Here is a 17,313-nt window from a genome sequence, read left to right on the forward strand (position 1 = left end):
AAGGAAGCACAATTTGAATGAATGAAAATTTGAATGTGTATGTTTAATTTATTTATTCATTTTTATTTTATTTTGAGACAGAGTCTCACTCTGTCACACAAGTTGGAGTGCAATGGCATAATCTCAGCTCACTGCAACCTCCGCCTCTTGAGTTCAAATGATTTTCATGCCTCAGCCTCCTAAGTAGCTGGGACTACAGGAATGAGCCACCACTGCCAGCTAATGTTTGCATTTTTAGTAGAGATGGGGTTTCCTGATGTTGCCCAGGCTGGTCTCAAACTCCTGGGCTCAAGCAATTCTCCCACCTCAGCCTCCCAAAGTACTGGGATTACAGGCGGAGCCACTGCACCCAGTAAGTTGCTCTAAACTCTGTTTGTTCCTCTTTCTTAGCACCTCAACTAGCGACTTCTTTTCCAGTATCCAGATGCTTCACCTCACCAAAAGCTCACCAGTGGTAGGATTATGACTCAGTTTTCTTTGTATGAAGAGAACGTTAATAGTTCCTACTTCATGAGTTTTTTTTGTGAGAAGTAAATGGAATAATATATGTAAAACACTTAGCACAATGTCTAATATTAGGAAGTGCTAAATAAATGAGGTAATAATAATGACAAAGACCAGTCAGACAGAGTCACTTGGGAGATGTCATTCCCCTTGTGAAGCCAAAGTACAAAAAAGGAGCCCACAAAGTGATGCTTTCAGCCATCTGGAAGGATACACTGGAAGATTTAAAAACCCTTTCTAGCTGATCACGGTGGCTCACGCCTGTAATCCAGCACTTTGGGAGGCTGAGGCGTACTGATTGCTTGAGCCCAGGAGTTCAAGACCAGCCTGGGCAACATGGTGAAACCCCATCTCCACTAAAAAGACAAAAATTAGCAGGGGAAGGTGGTGCCTGCCTGTAGTCCCAGCTACTCGGGAGGCTGAGGTGGGAGGATTGCTTGAGCCCAGGAGGTGGAGGTTGCAGTGAGCTAAGATGGCATCACTGCCCTCCAGCCTCCGTGACAGGGTGAGACCCTGTCTCAAAAAATAAATAAATAAAATACAAACCCTTTCTTCTGTTGCCAAATTTCAACATCCTTTCTGATTCAGCCTCTCTTCCCCATCACTGTAATAACCCACATTTCATGGCAAAAAATAGTATTATCAAGAGAGACAAGAAGAGTTGGCACACAAATACAAACTTTGTTCCTACCTGGAAGAGTTTGTTCTTGGAGATTTTCTCTAAATATTTGTCTTTTGAGTTCTTAGCTTCTTATAATGTTTAGTACCTTCCCATAACCATAAACACTGATTTCCAAAGGATTAGAACTTTAATCACCATCTTGACATCTCCCCACAATGTCCGGTACCAATACATCAATACCAGAATGTCATTGTTTCTGTGCTAGGGGAAAGATGATGGCCAAGTATTCTGGGTCCAAAACGAATGCAGGTTATTGACTCTGTTTAACAGACAAAGAAATGCAAAATGACAGAAGGCTGCATTGTTGCCTAATCCTGGACAATAAAGAAGAAACATTAACCCAAGAGATTTGGCCGCATGCCCAGGCTGCTTAAGTGCTAATTCACAATAGCTCTCTGCTCTGACTGCACCCCCTTTTAATCTCCTCACACAGCACAATTTTCCCCTGCTAAAGGCCGATCTCCTTGAAAATATAATCTTTACCTACTTTAAACTGCCAAGATCCTTTAGGAGCTTCCTAGTTAACCTTTTGACGTTGACACTTCACAACATATTTGCAGAGTCTTTCCAAGCCTAGGCATCTGCTCCAGGCTACTCTGGTGCCTTCTGTAAGATTCAGATCAGAATGCCTAGGAGAAGATCTAGGTCTAGGGGGAGTCGTCTCCCCAAAGTATATCTATCTATCTTATTACATTATAATGTAATGAGATTTGAAATGTAGAATCTATAATAAGACACAAGGTTCTTTTTAAAAGCCTGAAAGCCAGCTGGGCAGGGTGGGTAATGCCTCTAATCCCAGCACTTTGGGAGGCCGAGGTGGGCGGATCGCTTGAGGTCAGGAGTTCAAGACCAGCCTGGCCAACATGGTGAAACCCCGTCTCTACTAAAAATACAAAAATTAGCCAGGCGTGGTGTCACATGCCTGTAATTCCACCTACTCGGAGGCTGAGGGAGGATAATCGCTTGAAGCCAGGAGGCAGAGGTTGCAGTGAGCCGAGATTGCACCACTGCACTCCAGCCTGGGGAACAGAGTGAGACTTTTTCTCAAAAACAAAACAAAGCAAAAGCCTAAAAGCCATTACATTTTATTTATTTATTTATTTATTTATTTATTTATTATCTTTTTTGAGACAGAGTTTTGCTCTTGTTTCCCAGGCTGGAATGCAGTGGCATGATCTTGGCTCACCACAACCTCTGCCTCCCAGGTTCCAGTGATTCTCCTGTCTCAGCCTTCCGAGTAGCTGGGATTACAGGCATGTGCCATCACACCCGGCTATTTTTATATTTTCAGTAGAGACGGGGTTTCACCATGTTGGCCAGGCAGGTCTCGAACTCCCGACCTCAGGCGATCTGCCTGCCTCAGCCTCCCAAAGTGCTGGGATTACAGGCGTGAGCTACCGTGTCTGGCCAGCCATTACATTTTAATGTGAAACCACCATAATAGCGACACTATTCTGAATATGTTACCATCCTTATCCCATCTTGAGACACACTCAAGTGCTTTTAGTTGGAAATGCAGCTAACTAGAAACATGTCCTTTTTTCTGATATTTAAAGTTGTGAGACTGAATTTCGACAGAGTATAGACAGAGAAAAGACATAATAAATCACTTCTCAAATAAATGAAACTTCCTATATCAAATGACTTAATTATCTGCATTCAATTTGTCTGCCATTGTGTGGTCTGGCTCATGTGACCCTTCCAGATTTACAAAGCATTTATTGAATGCCCGTTATGTACTGGACATGGTTCTGGGTAGAATCTCAAATGTTATCTTATTATTATCCATCATCTTTTAAGCATAAGGAAACAAAAGTTTAGTGAGTTTAAATACCTTGTCAGATTCTGAACATAATTCAAAACTGGTGCTACACCATTACTTCCTCTACCAAAATATAAAAAAGCAAGGTATCTTTATACAAAGAGGAATTGAGAAATAAAATTTCCTCTTCTTTGTTTTCATAATTTTCTTTCTTTTTTTTTTAAAGACAGTGTTTTCGCTCTTGTTGCCCAGGCTGGAGTGCAATGGCTCAATCTTGGCCCACTGCAACCTCTGCCTCCTGGGTTCAAGTGATTCTCCTGCCTCAGCCTCCCGAATAGCTGAGATTACAGGCTTGTGCCACCATGCCTGGCTAATTTTTTGTATTTAGTAGAGACAGGGTTTTACCATGTTGGTCAAGCTGGTCTTGAACTCCTGACCTCAGGTGATCCACCTGCCTCAGCCTCCCAAAGTGCTGGGATTATAGGCATGGACCACCACACCTGGCCTGTTTTCATAATTTTTTCATTCAAGAATTTTTTTTTTTCTTTGAGAGACAGTCTTGCTCTGTCACCCAGGCTGGAGTGCGGTGGCACAATCTCGGCTCACTGCAACCTCTGCCTCCTGGGTTCAAGCAATTTTCCTGCCTCAGCTTCCCAAGTAGCTGGGACTACAGGCGTGCACCACCACATCCAGCTAATTTTTGTATTTTTTAGTAGAGACGGGGTTTCAGTATATGTTGGCCAGGCTGATCTCGAACTCCTGACTTCAAGTGATCTGCCCACCTCGGCCTCCCAAAGTGTTGGGATTACAGGCGTGAGCCACCGTGCTGGCCCATTTGAGAATATTTATTGAACACTTATTATATGCCAGGTACTGTCCTAGACAATAGAAATGGAGTAGCAAATGAAATAGAATGTCACAGAGCTTACAGAGCTTACATAAGAATGGGAGCAGACAGAAAATAAGCAAATGTCAACAGGTAGTATATAAATAAGATAGCGGTAAGTGTTAAAAGCTCCACATTGCTCAATCTAGTAATAAATTTCCTGTCCTCATTTTTCTTGTCCCAGAAATCAGCACCTAGCGCACCTCGTACACAGCTGATCACTCCCTCCTTGATGCATTTTCTTCACTATATACAGCGGCAGCTACCCCAATGGCTATTCTTTCTTAGTCTGCCTTATTGGTTCCTCCTTATCTTCCTGACCTCTAAACATGGGAGTCCCAGGACTTGGCCCTTATATCTATTCTCTATCTATACACATAGATATTTCATTCAGTCTTGCAGTTTTATTTTATTTTATTTTGTTTTGAGACAGAATCTCGCTTGGTCATCCAGGCTGGAGTACAATGGCATGATCATAGCTCACTGTAACCTCAAACTCCTGGGCTTGAGTGATCCTTCCGCCACAGCCTCCCAAAGCACTGGCATTACAAGTGTGAGCCACTGCACTGGGCCTCATTCAATCTCACAGCTTTAAATACTATCATGCACTAATGAGTCCCAAATATATATTTCTATCCTAGTCCTCTCCTCTGAATGTCTGAGTGTCAGACCTTGGATATCTAATAGGTATCTAATAAGTAACAAAAAAAGAACTGGCCAGGCACAGTGGCTAACACCTGTAATTCCAGCATTTTGGGAGGCCGAGGCAGGTGGATCACTTGAGGTCAGGAGTTCGAGACCTGCCTGGCTAACATGGTGAAACCCCATCTCTACTCAAAATACAAAAACTTAGCCGGCTGTGGTGGCATGTGCCTATAATCCCAGCTACTCACGAGGCTGAGGCAGGAGAATCACTTGAACCCAGTAGGCGGAGGTTGCAGTGAGCCGAGATCATGCCACTGCACTCCAGCCTGGGCAAGAGAGCGAGACTGTCTCAAAAAAAAAAAAAGAAAAGGACTGAAACTTTATCCCAAACTTCCAGTTGCTTAGGACAAAAACTGTGGAGTCATCCTTGACTCTTCTCTTTCTTTCATCCCAAAATCCAATTTATCAGCAAATCCTCTTTATTCAGCAATCAAAATATACCTCTTATCTGTCCGCCACTCTTCATTTCCACTGCGACCACCCTGCCCTAGCCACCAACATCTCTCATCCAGATCATTGCAATATTCTCCTCCCTGTATTCCTGGCTTCTGCCCTTGCCCCCTCCATTCAACAACCAAATTAATTCTTTTAAAATATTTTAGCACATGTCATTTCAAAAAGAAAAAAACCTGCCCAGTGGATTCCCATCTATGTTGAGTAAAACCATAAAGCTCCAATGTCTGTGAAGGGCCTGGATGGTTTGAACTTGTTACTTCTCTGAACTCATCTTCCATCGCACCTTCCTTCCCACTACACTTTTAACACTCTGAGTTTTTTGTTTTGTTTTGTTTTGTTTTTCTTTTTGTTTTAGTTGAGGCAGGGTCTCACTCTGCTGCCCAGGGTGGAGTGCAGTGGTACCATCATGACTCACTATAAGCTCGAACTCCTGAGCTCAAGTCATCCTCCCACCTCAGCCTCACAAGTAGCTGGGACCACAGGTATAGGCCACTGTCTCCAGCTAATTTTTAAATTTGTTGTAAAGACAGAATCTTGCCCCGTTGCCGGGGCTGGTCGTGAGCTCCTGGGCTCAAGTGATCCTCCTGCCTCAGTCTCACAAAGTGCTGGGATTACAGGTGTGAGCCACCATGCCTGGCCACGTTTAACACTTTGGCCTCACTGTGCTGTAAGCATCCACTCCACTCAGGGCCTTTGAATTTTCTGTTTCCTCTTGCTGGAACCCTGCAACCACTCATGGCTTACTCTCTCACATATTTTAGGTCTCTTCTGAAAGTTACCATATCTGTGAGATGTTCCCTGAATCCCTTATAACACTTCCTTCCCCTTGTCCAGCGTACAGAACTTTTCATAACTGATTCACAATATATCTATTTACTTTTTCTCCTTCTTCTTTTCTTCTCACTAGAATGTCAGTTTCTTTTCTTCTTCTTTTTTTTTTTTTTTTTTTTCTGAGATGGAGTCTCACTGTGTCACTTAAGCTGTAGGGCAGTGGCATGATCTCGGCTCACTGCAACCTCCACCTCCCAGGTTCAAGTGATTCCCTGCCTCAGCCTCCCGAGAAGCTGTGATTATAGCCCCGTGCCACCATGTTCAGCTAATTTTTGTATTTTTTTTAGTAAACACAGGGTTTCACCATGTTGGCCAGGCTGGTCTCAAACTCCCAACCTCAGGTGATCTGCCCACCTCGGCCTCCCAAAGTGCTGGGATTACAGGCGTGAGCCACCACGCCCAGCTGAGAATGTCAGTTTCAAATGCGAATCTAGGCCCACAGGGTGTTGTCTGTCTTATTGACTGCTGTTTTCCTACACTTGGATGATACCTAGCACACTGAAGGTATTGAATATTGACTGACTGAATGATTCATGGCTAGGAGTTAGTTTCAAGTAATAGAAATCCCAGCTGCAACTATTTAAAGCAGCATTCCCCAACCTTTTTGGCACCAGGGACCCGTTTTGTGGAAGACGATTTTTCCATGGACCATAAGGGATGGTTTCTGGATGAAACTGTACTGTACTGTTGGCAGTACAGTTAGTACATCAAGCATTAGTTAGATTCTCGTCAGTAGCCTGCAACTTAGATCCCTCGCATACTCAGTTCACAATAGGGTTCGTGCTCCAATGAGAATCTAATGCCGCTGCTGATGTGACAGGAGGCGGAGCTCAGGCAGCCATGCTCGCTCCTGTTTGCTTGCCACTCACCTCCTGCTGTGCTGCCCTGTTCCTAACAGGCTGTGGACTAGTCCATGCGTAGAGGTTGAGAACACCTGATTTTTTTTTTTTTTTTGAGACAAAGTCATACTCTGTTGCCCGGGCTGGAGTGCAATCTCGGCTCTTGCAAGTCTGCCTCCCAGGTTCAAGCAATTCTCCTGTCTCAGCCTCCTGAGTAGCCGGGATTATAGGCATGCACCACCATACCCAGCTAATTTTGTATTTTGAGTAGAAACGGGGTTTCTCCATGTTGTTCAGGCTGGCCTCAAATTCCTGACCTCAGATGATCCACCCACCTTGGCCTCCCACAGTGCTGGGATTACAGGCGTGAGCCACCACACCCGGCCAAGGACACCTGATTTAAAGGAAGAAAAAGGAATTTATTGGCTTGTGGAACTATCAAAGAACAAAATTTCAACAAATCAAGTTTAAAGACCCTTTTGTTGGTAATTCATGAATTGGGCAGCATTTCTTCTATAAAATACAAAGGCACCCTGAGGAGCTGAGCAGAGGAGCTGGGCTTTACAGGCAGAAGAGGCAGAAGAAAGCAGAAACAAGGAATAAAAAGCAGTTTGGTTGTTTCAAAGTCACTTTTCTTATAGGATTAAAGCAGAAGGGACTTCCTTATCATGCTGGCCCAGGTTGATGGGGCCTCTTTGGATTGGTTGCTGTGAATCTTCCTTTTCTTTGGAAAACTGATCCACTTCTAAGTTCAGTTTGACTACGTAACAGCTAGCGTAAGTGACTCCATTCTGGCTTGGTCTGATATGTTGGGGCCCAGTGCAGGAGCTCAGTCCATACCAATGGCCTCACTGTAAGTTTTACTTAACAGAACTAAAAAGCCAAGGAATATACAGGCTTCAGGTATACCTGGAGTCGGGGCTCAAATGATGTTACCAGGACCACTGCTCTCCTGATGTCTCTGTTTTTCCTGCCTCTATTCTGGCTTTATTCTGAGGCATGCTTTCATTTTATGGGAGGCAGATTGTAACCAGTAGTGGCAGATGGTTTATGACCTTATAGAGCTACAGGCAGAAAAAGAGAAAGCTTTTCATTGCCATCAATATAAAGTTAAGTCCAAGCTGGGCTTGGTGGCTCACACCTGTAATCCCAACACTTTGGGAGACCAGGGCAGGTGGATCACTTGAGCCCAGGAGTTTGAGACCAGCCTGGGCAACATGGTGAAACTCTGTCTCTACAAAAATTAGCTGGGTAGGGGGGCGTGCACCTGTAGTCCCAGATACTCAGGAGGCTGAGGCAGGAGGATCAATTGAGCCTGAAAGCTCCAGGCTGCAGTGAGCCATAATCACACCACTGTACTCCAGCCTGGGTGACAGAGCCAAGACCTTGTCTCAAAAATAAAATAAAATAAAACAATATAGCCGGGCGCGGTGGCTCAAGCCTGTAATCCCAGCACTTTGGGAGGCCGAGGCGGGCAGATCACGAGGTCAGGAGATCGAGACCATCCTGGCTAACCTGGTGAAACCCCGTCTCTACTAAAAAATACAAAAAACTAGCCGGGCGACGTGGCGGGCGCCTGTAGTCCCAGCTACTCGGGAGGCTGAGGCAGGAGAATGGCGTAAACCCAGGAAGCGGAGCTTGCAGTGAGCTGAGATCCAGCCACTGCACTCCAGCCTGGGCGGCAGAGCGAGACTCCGTATCAAAAAAAAAAACAAAAAAAAAAACCAACAATATAAGTTAAGTCCTGGGCCCGACATGAATTGGCCTGAATTGTAACATGTCTCCTCTCCCCAAAACCCATCACTGTGGCTGGGAATGCCATGATCTGATTATCCAGGTGCCATGCACATGCCCCCTCCCAGAGCTGAGGGTGGAACCAACATGGCAGAATTCCATGGATGAAAACCATGATGCTGCCAGTTGACTAAAGTTTGATAGATGCTGAGTCAACAAATAATGAGTGTCCGTTAGATCACCTATTGCTCACATTAGGCAGTCTCTAGTCTCTAAAGTAGCCACACAGCAGAATCACAGTGGTACCAAAACCAAAGGAGAGCCCAGCCTAGCTGCTGGAATGGGAATCCACAGGAAAACTGCAGCCTGGCTTTGCTGAAACGGGTCAGCCACAGTGCATTTTCAGTGTTGGCAGTACAGCCTAAGGATGTGACAAGATCCTCACAAGGTGACTCACAGCCACATGACATTTCTAAATGTGAGGAGAAAAGCTGAATGTCCCGATTGTGGCCATCAACTTATTGCCTCTTTGAGGATAAAGTAATTCCCAGCTTTGGTTTCCTCCTCAGGAAACTGCAACTGGTAATACCTACCTTGTGAGTTATTGCAAAGATTAAAGAGGGGATCATGGGAAAATAGTGTTATAGCACCTGGAAGAGAACAGTCATCTAATAAAAGTTAGTTTCCTTTCCCCAGACTTAACTACTCTGCTCTATTTTAATATAATGTATGCGAGTCACGTGTTTATGACATGCTAAACAGGCAACGGTTATAGGGCACTGACGAAGGGTTGGCCAATGGTCTAAGGACTTTATATTCAATAATCCATTTAATTTTTGGTTCCTCCCCACAAGTCTTTGGGGAAGAAAACATTATCCCCATTTTAGGAGATGTCCTGAAAGGTTGAATAACTCACCCACGGTCACACAGCTAGTTCGTGGCAGAAATTATTTCAAACGCAGGCATTCTGACTGTAGGGCAGATGCTCTAAACCAGGACACCATACAGCCTCGTCCTGAGAACATCTATTTCTTCCACTCTGAGCTGTTTGTCTTATGTCTCCTGTCAAAGGATGCCACACAAACCAGCACTTAATAAATGTGTGAATTTTGCCCTGGCAGATGGTAGAGGAAGGAATAAAGATGCAGAGGGAAGTGGACACGTTGGAATAGATATTTTCTGTGAGGCCAGAAGACCTCCAGAGGATTATGCTACACACATAGGCCCAGAGCTTATGCTTCACTTGCCAAGGCCATCAGGAATACTCCAGGGAGAAGGTGCCAGCATCAGTGAGAAGTTCAGTGCTAGCAAGGGCTGTGGGTAGGAGATGCTGTCACAGAGCTTGGTTCATGGATAGCAATGAGCATGGTGGGATCCTGAAGCAAGAGGCCAGAGGGCAGCACTTAACCTCTAGAAGCCAGAGGGTTGTAATTATAGTAATGACCAGCAAAGCAGAATGGCAGCCAAGGGAGCTTGATCCAAAGAGAGTTGTGGAGATAGTTCACAGAGTATGGTGTCCCAAAGGACAAAGTCAATGACCAGTCAATGGGGATGCTGCTTAATATGCACCATCAAAAGAAAGCAAGAATGAGGCTGGGTGCGGTGGCTCACGCCTATAATCCCAGCACTTTGGGAGGCCAAGGCAGGCGGATTGCCTGAGGTCAGGAGTTTGAGACCAGCTTGGCCAACATGGTGAAACCCTGTCTCTACTAAAAATACAAAAATTAGCCGGGCATGGTGGCAGGCACCTGTAATCCCAGCTACTCGGAAGGCTGAGTCAGGAGAATTGCTTGAGTCCGGGAGGAGGAGGTTGCAGTGAGCCAAGATAGCACCACTGCACTCCAGCCTGGGCAACAGAGTGAGACTCCGTCTTAAAAAATAATAATTGGCCGGGCGCGGTGGCTCACGCCTGTAATCCCAGCACTTTGGGAGGCCGAGGCGGGCGGATCACAAGGTCAGGAGATCGAGACCACGGTGAAACCCCGTCTCTACTAAAAATACAAAAAATTAGCCGGGCACGGTTGTGGGCGCCTGTAGTCCCAGCTACTCGGGAGGCTGAGGCAGGAGAATGGCGTGAACCCGGGAGGCGGAGCTTGCAGTGAGCCGAGATTGCGCCACTGCACTCCAGCCTGGGCTGGGCAACAGAGCGAGACTCCGTCTCAAAAAAAATAAAAAAATAAAAAATAATAATAATAATAAATAAATAAATAAATAAATAAAAGCAAGAATGGAGGAGCAGGAGGCTGCAAGAGGTTGCCCTAATGAAACGTCATGGTTGGGGAAACAGCAAGAGTTCCATTTGAACTATAAAATATGGCTCCTGCCCTGGCATTTTGAATTCTTTGTGACCATGAATCAGCAGGTAAGAAGAGTTGCCTTCTTGGCAAGGGTAATTGCTCCTGATTAGCAGGAGGAGTTTGTGTTGCTATTACAAGTGGGGGCAATGAAGAATACGTAGAGAACTCATGCAGTCCACTTGGGTGCTTTATGATACTCCCTGGCCCAACTGAGAACATACATGGATGAGTACAGCAACCTCAGCTTGAGATAAGTATGGTTACCAGTGGTTTCATTCAAAAATGAAAGTTTTGTCACACCACCAGCAAGTCACTGAGACCACTAGAGATGGTAACCGAGAGAGAGTAAATTTGGAATGGATAGTGGAGAAGGGAGAGGATAAGTATCAGTTGCGATCCCAAGATCAACTGCTGTGACAAGGGGTATAGTTCATCCCACTGATCTGCCTCTTTTAAGTTTATCTGCAAGAAGAGAGGCACACTGGAACCCTGGAGGAGCTGTTCCCTAAATGGGACGGGAGTTGCATGGTGCACGGGGTGGACCGTGGTAGTTGTGAAGACACACCACTTGGCTCTCCGTTCAAGAAATAACTTCCATTCAGCTGCAAGGAGAGTGGTTAGTTGACAGCCTCCAACTGCAGCAGCTTCAGACCATCTCAGTTTTCAAGCTAAGGCCACACTCTTCCTGAACCGTCTCCAGATAATAACCAAACATAGTGGAAGTACTAGGGGCTGGCTATTTCTGGCCAAAGCGGATATCTTCCAATCGGCAGTCTTTGCTCTGGTGTTTCCCATTGAGTTGGCCAAAACTGTCAGGTGTGCATTGTATTCTGAGGTGCTCCTGTTCAATCCTGTTTCTTCCCCACTTTTTTTTTTTTTTTTAATGAGACAGAGTTTCGCTTTTGCCGCCCAGGCTGGAGTGCAATGGCGCGATCTCAGCTCATTGCAACCTCTGCCTCCGAGGTTCAAGTGATTCTCCTGCCTCAGCCTTCTGAGTAGCTGGGATTATAGGCATGTGCCACCATACCTGGCTAATTTTGTATTTTTAGTAGAGATGGGCTTTCACTATATTGGTCAGCCTGGTCTCGAACTCCCAACCTCAGGTGATTTGCTCCCCTCGGCCTCCCAAAGTGCTGGGATTACAGAGTGAGCCACCGCGCCCAGACTCTTCCCCACCTTTTTTGTTTGTTTTTCACAAGTATCAGATTAATATCATGGCCCAAAGGCTTTATCTGTCCAAGCTGCTGATTCTCCCTTTTTTCTTTAACAGGCTTTTCACCTGAATCAACTGTTTGTGTTCTTCACTCGGTCTCCTCACCTGCTTTCTGGAAGACCTAGCTGACACAGATGGTTACAAGAAATGATTTCCTCCCTATAAAACTTTAGGTAAATAAACTCTCTGAGCTTCACTTTTCTCCCTGTGGAAGGAGCATATTATTAACTCTCTCGCTGGGTAGTTGGGAGGCTTAAATATATAAATTTTAGATTTTTATGAGAATTAAATAAGGGAATGTGTGTGAGATGTTTTGCAAACAACCTTGCACATAGTAAATTCAATAACTTATTCAAATGGAAGAGATAAAGGCAGCCATGTATGGGAACTTATTCGTTTTCTTTACTCCTGATGGATATGGCCGTTTGCCTAGCACTGGAGAAGCGTTATTTTTTTCCCCATTGCTATTAACATCTTTGCCTGCAGTGAGAAAAGAAGTAATGGTTATGCCAAACCAAGAAGATGAGAATAGACTTTAAGTACAAGCGATTGTAGTGGTTTTTAAAAATATATATATAGTATATAATATTTAAAATATATATATACGTATATATTTGCTGATAATATTTAAAAATATATATACATATATATATACATTTTGAGATAGGGTCTTGCTCTGTCTCCCAGGCTGGATGGAGTGCAGTGGCATGACCACAGCTCACTGCAGCCTCAAGCTTCCGGGCTCAAGTGATCCTCCGAGGTTAGCCTCCCAAGTAGCTGGGACTACAAGTGCATGCTACCATGCCCAACTAGTTTTTAAATTTTTTTGCAAAGACGGGGCCTTGCTATGTTCCCAGGGCTGGTCTTGAACTCCTGGGCTCAAGTGATCCTCCTACTATGGCCTCCCAAAGTGCTGGGATTACAGGCATGAGCCACTGTGCTCAGTTATATATTTTAAAATGATATAATAATGACAATGAAAATTTCAGTTGGAGATTGAATTGTGATTATGTAACCAAATGATTTAAATCCGCAATGTTAAAACAGGAAGAACACTATATATTTTCCATATCTGAAGACTCTATTACAAGATTGGGTAATTTATTCTTCTGCAATGAATTTTGATGTAGTATTCACAAGTCCATAACCAAGATATATTTTAGTTTTCAATAATATATGGTTTCCTTTTTAAATCACAACGTTTCATTTGATTTCATTCTCATGTATAAAAATGTACACATCACTTTGGGCTAAGTTTTCAGCAAAGGTAGAAAGTGGAATACCATTAGGAACTTTATCCAAATGCTTCGAAGAGCATAGCTCAGCAAAAAAAAAAAATTTCCCCATCTAGGGGCTATAAACTGCCTATGATAAGGTTTGTACTGAGTTTAAGTCACATCTGAAGTACATTTATGGTACAGGCATTTATTAAAGTATTTATTACTTCCTCTAGCAAGCCCTTCAGCTAGTGGAATTTTAAGACATGTAACCTGGAGGATTGACTTAATTATATTCTGTATTTGATTTTAATGGAGAAACTAATCATTACAGTGCATGAAACTACGAGACAGAAATAACCATCCTTTAGGAGAGAGGCTAAGCTTTTTATGTTTAATTTGGTAATTTTCTGATAGCCACACCATTTTCTGCACCTGTTGTTTAAAAAATTAATTTGGAAGAAATTTCCTTACTGTAGGTGGACAATTTGAAAATGAAAAATTCTTACCCTGTGAATTTCTCACCCGGAGCACTTTAACTTTTCCACCAAGCATGTCCCCCTCCCTTCAACTCAAATCAATGAATTAACAAGTTTGAATGCACATGCTCTTCCTGAAAAAAAAAAAAAAATTTTTTTTTTTTGTTATCTCTGTTGGTCTTGCCAATTAGAATAAGAAGACTGCTCTTTCTGTTTCTTAGAATATCATCCTAAATTTCTGTTTCAACCACTGTCCTAATAACTTCCCTGAATGATCAGTTGGATATAAAATCATAAAGCCATACCTGGTTTGGAATAATAACCACATTTCCCCCACTCTTCTACTTTAAAAAGACGTTAGACCTTAACATCATATAATCCACATATTCCATACCTAGTCATTAGTTGCTATTCACAAAAGTAAAGTCATGTCACTCATGTAATATTTCTTTCTGTTCCACTGCTCCTGCCTGCAAGTGTTTAGAAGCTCTTCCTATCCCTGTCCTTGCTTCCAACATTGCACACATTTTCTTCTCGTGCTTAAAAATAAATGTCAAGTTCTTGATCTTTTGTTAAAGATTCATTGCCAAAGATGGTTTCACAGCAGGAGCCTTCCTAGGGAGAGAGTTGGCTCACATTCCTGCTAAGAATGTAACCTGGGAATGATGGAAAAATAATTATAATCAATGTCAGAGAGCATATGGGTTTCTACCGAGAAGCCTGCCAAGTAGGACCTGCACTAATCCTTTCCATCCATTATCAGCCAGTTGACTCTAACAGACAAATTCCTCATATTTGGATAAATGAAAGTCCAAATCTCACACATATTTCTCCCACATCTGAGAGGTTTCTGAGTGAAACCAGTGAAAGCCTTGCATTTCTGAAGGTTAGTTTCCATAAAACTACATTATTGTGTTTTCTTGTCTGTAAATGTGGGATTGCCTTATTTCTACTGCATCCTTTAATGTACTGACCTAAGGTCAGTACACACATAGTGAAAGACATGAGGCCATTCTAATATGTACATTGAAAAGAACCACATTTTAAAAGCTTTGTGGTGATGTGTGTTTCGGCTGGATACACCCCAACAGTATGTGTCGTGTTTTTAAAAGAGGAATTATGCTGAGTTAATTAAGTGGAAGCAGAAACACCTGGTGCATATCATTATGGAATAAGGCTCTGGGTGATTTAATTAAGATCTTTATGGTTACCAAGTGGCTTTCCAAGTATTTTTCCACTGAACTTATATTTTACTTTACCTTCCACCCTGCTTCTCTTCAGATATATGCCAGGTGGTATATAGTTTTTTTTGTTTTTTTTTTTTGTTTTTTTTTTTTTGGTGAGACAGTCTAGCTCTGTTGGCCAGGCTGGAGTGCAGTAGTGTGATCTCGGCTCACTGCAACTCCTGCCTCTCAGGTTCAAGCGATTCTCATGCCTCAGCTTCCCAAGGAGCTGGGATTACAGGCGCATGCCACCAAGCCAAGCTAATTTTTGTATTTTTAGTACAGACAGGGTTTCACCATGTTGTCCAGGCTAGTCTGGAACTCCTGGCCTCAAGTGATCCACCCATCTTGGCCTCCCAAAGTGCTGGGACTATAGGCGTGAGCCACTGTGCCTGGCCAGTATATAGTTCCTTTTAGGAGAGAATTTTCTCTCTGTAGAATCTCTGAATACGGGAAACCAGACATGAATTTGAATTCTCCTTATAAGCCTCTGTGATTCAAGGATTAGAGCAACTTGCCTCTTTTCTATATAGCGGAAAGATAAAATTCAGTCCATCCTAAACCAACATTCTTTTATTTTCTAAGCATCAATAAATCAATAAACACAATAAATATATTGTATGCCTTCTTGTTAAAAAAATGCAGAGTAGACAAAGCGGGGCATTCTAATTTAGAGTAGATGATTCTTCCAATATTTAGAACACTTCCAGCAAGGAGAAAAATGAACTGGAAATGAGGTTGCTGTTTGCTAGTATGGAACCCCATTCATAGATCTAGCACTCAACACAGACACAATAAATTGGGCAGTGGCCTCTCAGTCCTCTCTGCTCCAGTGGAAATATTCAGTATGGCTGTCCAGCTCTCAAGTCATATGCTAAAACAAAGATTTTAAAAGATGAGTTGTATATTGATATTGTGATGCCACTCCGCCATATAACTTGGCCCCAGATCCCACTGCTAAAGTTGTAAAAATGAAATGATTTTTGGCTGGGAACAGTGGTCGCATCTGTAATCCCAGAACTTTGGGAGGCGGAGGCAGGTGGATCACTTGAGCCCAGGAGTTTGAGACCAACCTGGGCAACACGGTGAAACCCTATATCTATTTAAAAGAAAAGAAAAAAAAAAAAAAAAAGAGGCTGGGCTCAGTGGCTGAAATCTGTAATCCCAGCACTTTGGGAGGCTGAGACAGGTGGATCACTTGAGCCCAGGAGTTTGAGACCAGCCTGGCCAACATAGTGAAACCCCTCTCTACTAAAAATATAATAATTAGCTGGGCGTGGTGCTGCGTGCCTATAGTCCCAGCTACTCGGGAGGCTGAGGCAGGAGAATCGCTTGAACCTGGGAGGCAGAGGTTACAGTGAGCTGAAATCATGCCACTGCACTCCAGCCTGGTGACAGAGTGAGACTCTGTCTCAAAATAATAATAATAATAATAATAATAATAATGATGATGAAAGAAAAGAAAGAAAGAAAACAAATCATCGACCCCAATGCTGCATTATCAGCTTTCAGGAAGACTTGTATTTTACTTCTTATTCACCCCCGCTCCCACCTCACCAGCATGTATCTGTAAAACCTATGAAAACTTCAAGGTGACCAATACCCCTAAAATACGCCTGGGTGCAATTCTGTATTTGTAGAGTAAAATGAGTCAGATATGGACATCCTCACACAGCAACTGATCAGAGGAGGATGAAAACCAGAACTCAAAGACTTAAAGCATTTTTAACTGAGAAAAAAAATTCTAGCTATATCTCTGCAACTGGTTTGACAGAACCTAGAAATCAAATTTGGCAAATACTGGTCCCATGTATTTTGTGAGGATACTATTTATATCATCAAAAGACTCCATAGTTTGTTTGATGTGGTGGCCAAATAAGATTATAGAAGTTTTCTTTTTCTTGAGTAGGCTGTACTGTGCTTATTAATAATAAAAACACTTCACCCCCTTGTTCGGTATAAAGGCAGGCTCTAATGCCCTAGTGAATTGTGTCGTCAGGTTTATTAGTAAGTTGTTTATTTAGAAATCAAAATTCTATAAACCCAGTGGTATAAATGGTAGTTAAATTCCAAGCATAAGTCCCAAATCAGATTGACTTCTAAGTCATGGGAGCAAAACCAAGGCTGAGTTCCAGCTGCTGGGAGTGAACACCTGTGCCAGTTCTTCTCCATTTATCACCTGCTCAGTGCTCTGGAAGGCCAGCTTCCTACAGACTGATTTGTTCACCTGGGCTTCCTTGCTGGCTGGCTTTCAGTTGGCTTCAGTCAAGAAGGGGCACAGACTAGAAATAGGAGACGAGATAAGGTGGGGTATTTCTTTTTTTTTTTTTTTTTTTTGAGACGGAGTCTCACGCTGTTGCCCAGGCTGGAGTGCAGTGGCGCGATCTCGGCTCACTGCAAGCTCCGCCTCCCGGGTTCACGCCATTCTCCTGCCTCAGCCTCCTGAGTAGCTGGGACTACAGGCGCCCGCCACCGCGCCCGGCTA

General features: G+C 43.4%; 1 long non-coding RNA gene across 3 annotated transcripts in view; it reads left to right on the plus strand.

The window, feature by feature from the left end:
- LOC105476840 (uncharacterized) overlaps positions 1 to 17,313 on the plus strand; it is a 167,900-nt gene that overhangs the window by 52,579 nt on the left and 98,008 nt on the right. For all 3 annotated transcript variants that reach the window (XR_011615692.1, XR_011615693.1, XR_011615691.1), the window contains one exon: positions 11,967 to 12,082. This is a non-coding gene — a long non-coding RNA (uncharacterized lncRNA). The remainder of the gene's footprint in view (positions 1 to 11,966; positions 12,083 to 17,313) is intronic.

This window comes from Macaca nemestrina, chromosome 17, assembly GCF_043159975.1.
Source record: "Macaca nemestrina isolate mMacNem1 chromosome 17, mMacNem.hap1, whole genome shotgun sequence".
NCBI classification, from domain to species: domain Eukaryota; kingdom Metazoa; phylum Chordata; class Mammalia; order Primates; family Cercopithecidae; genus Macaca; species Macaca nemestrina.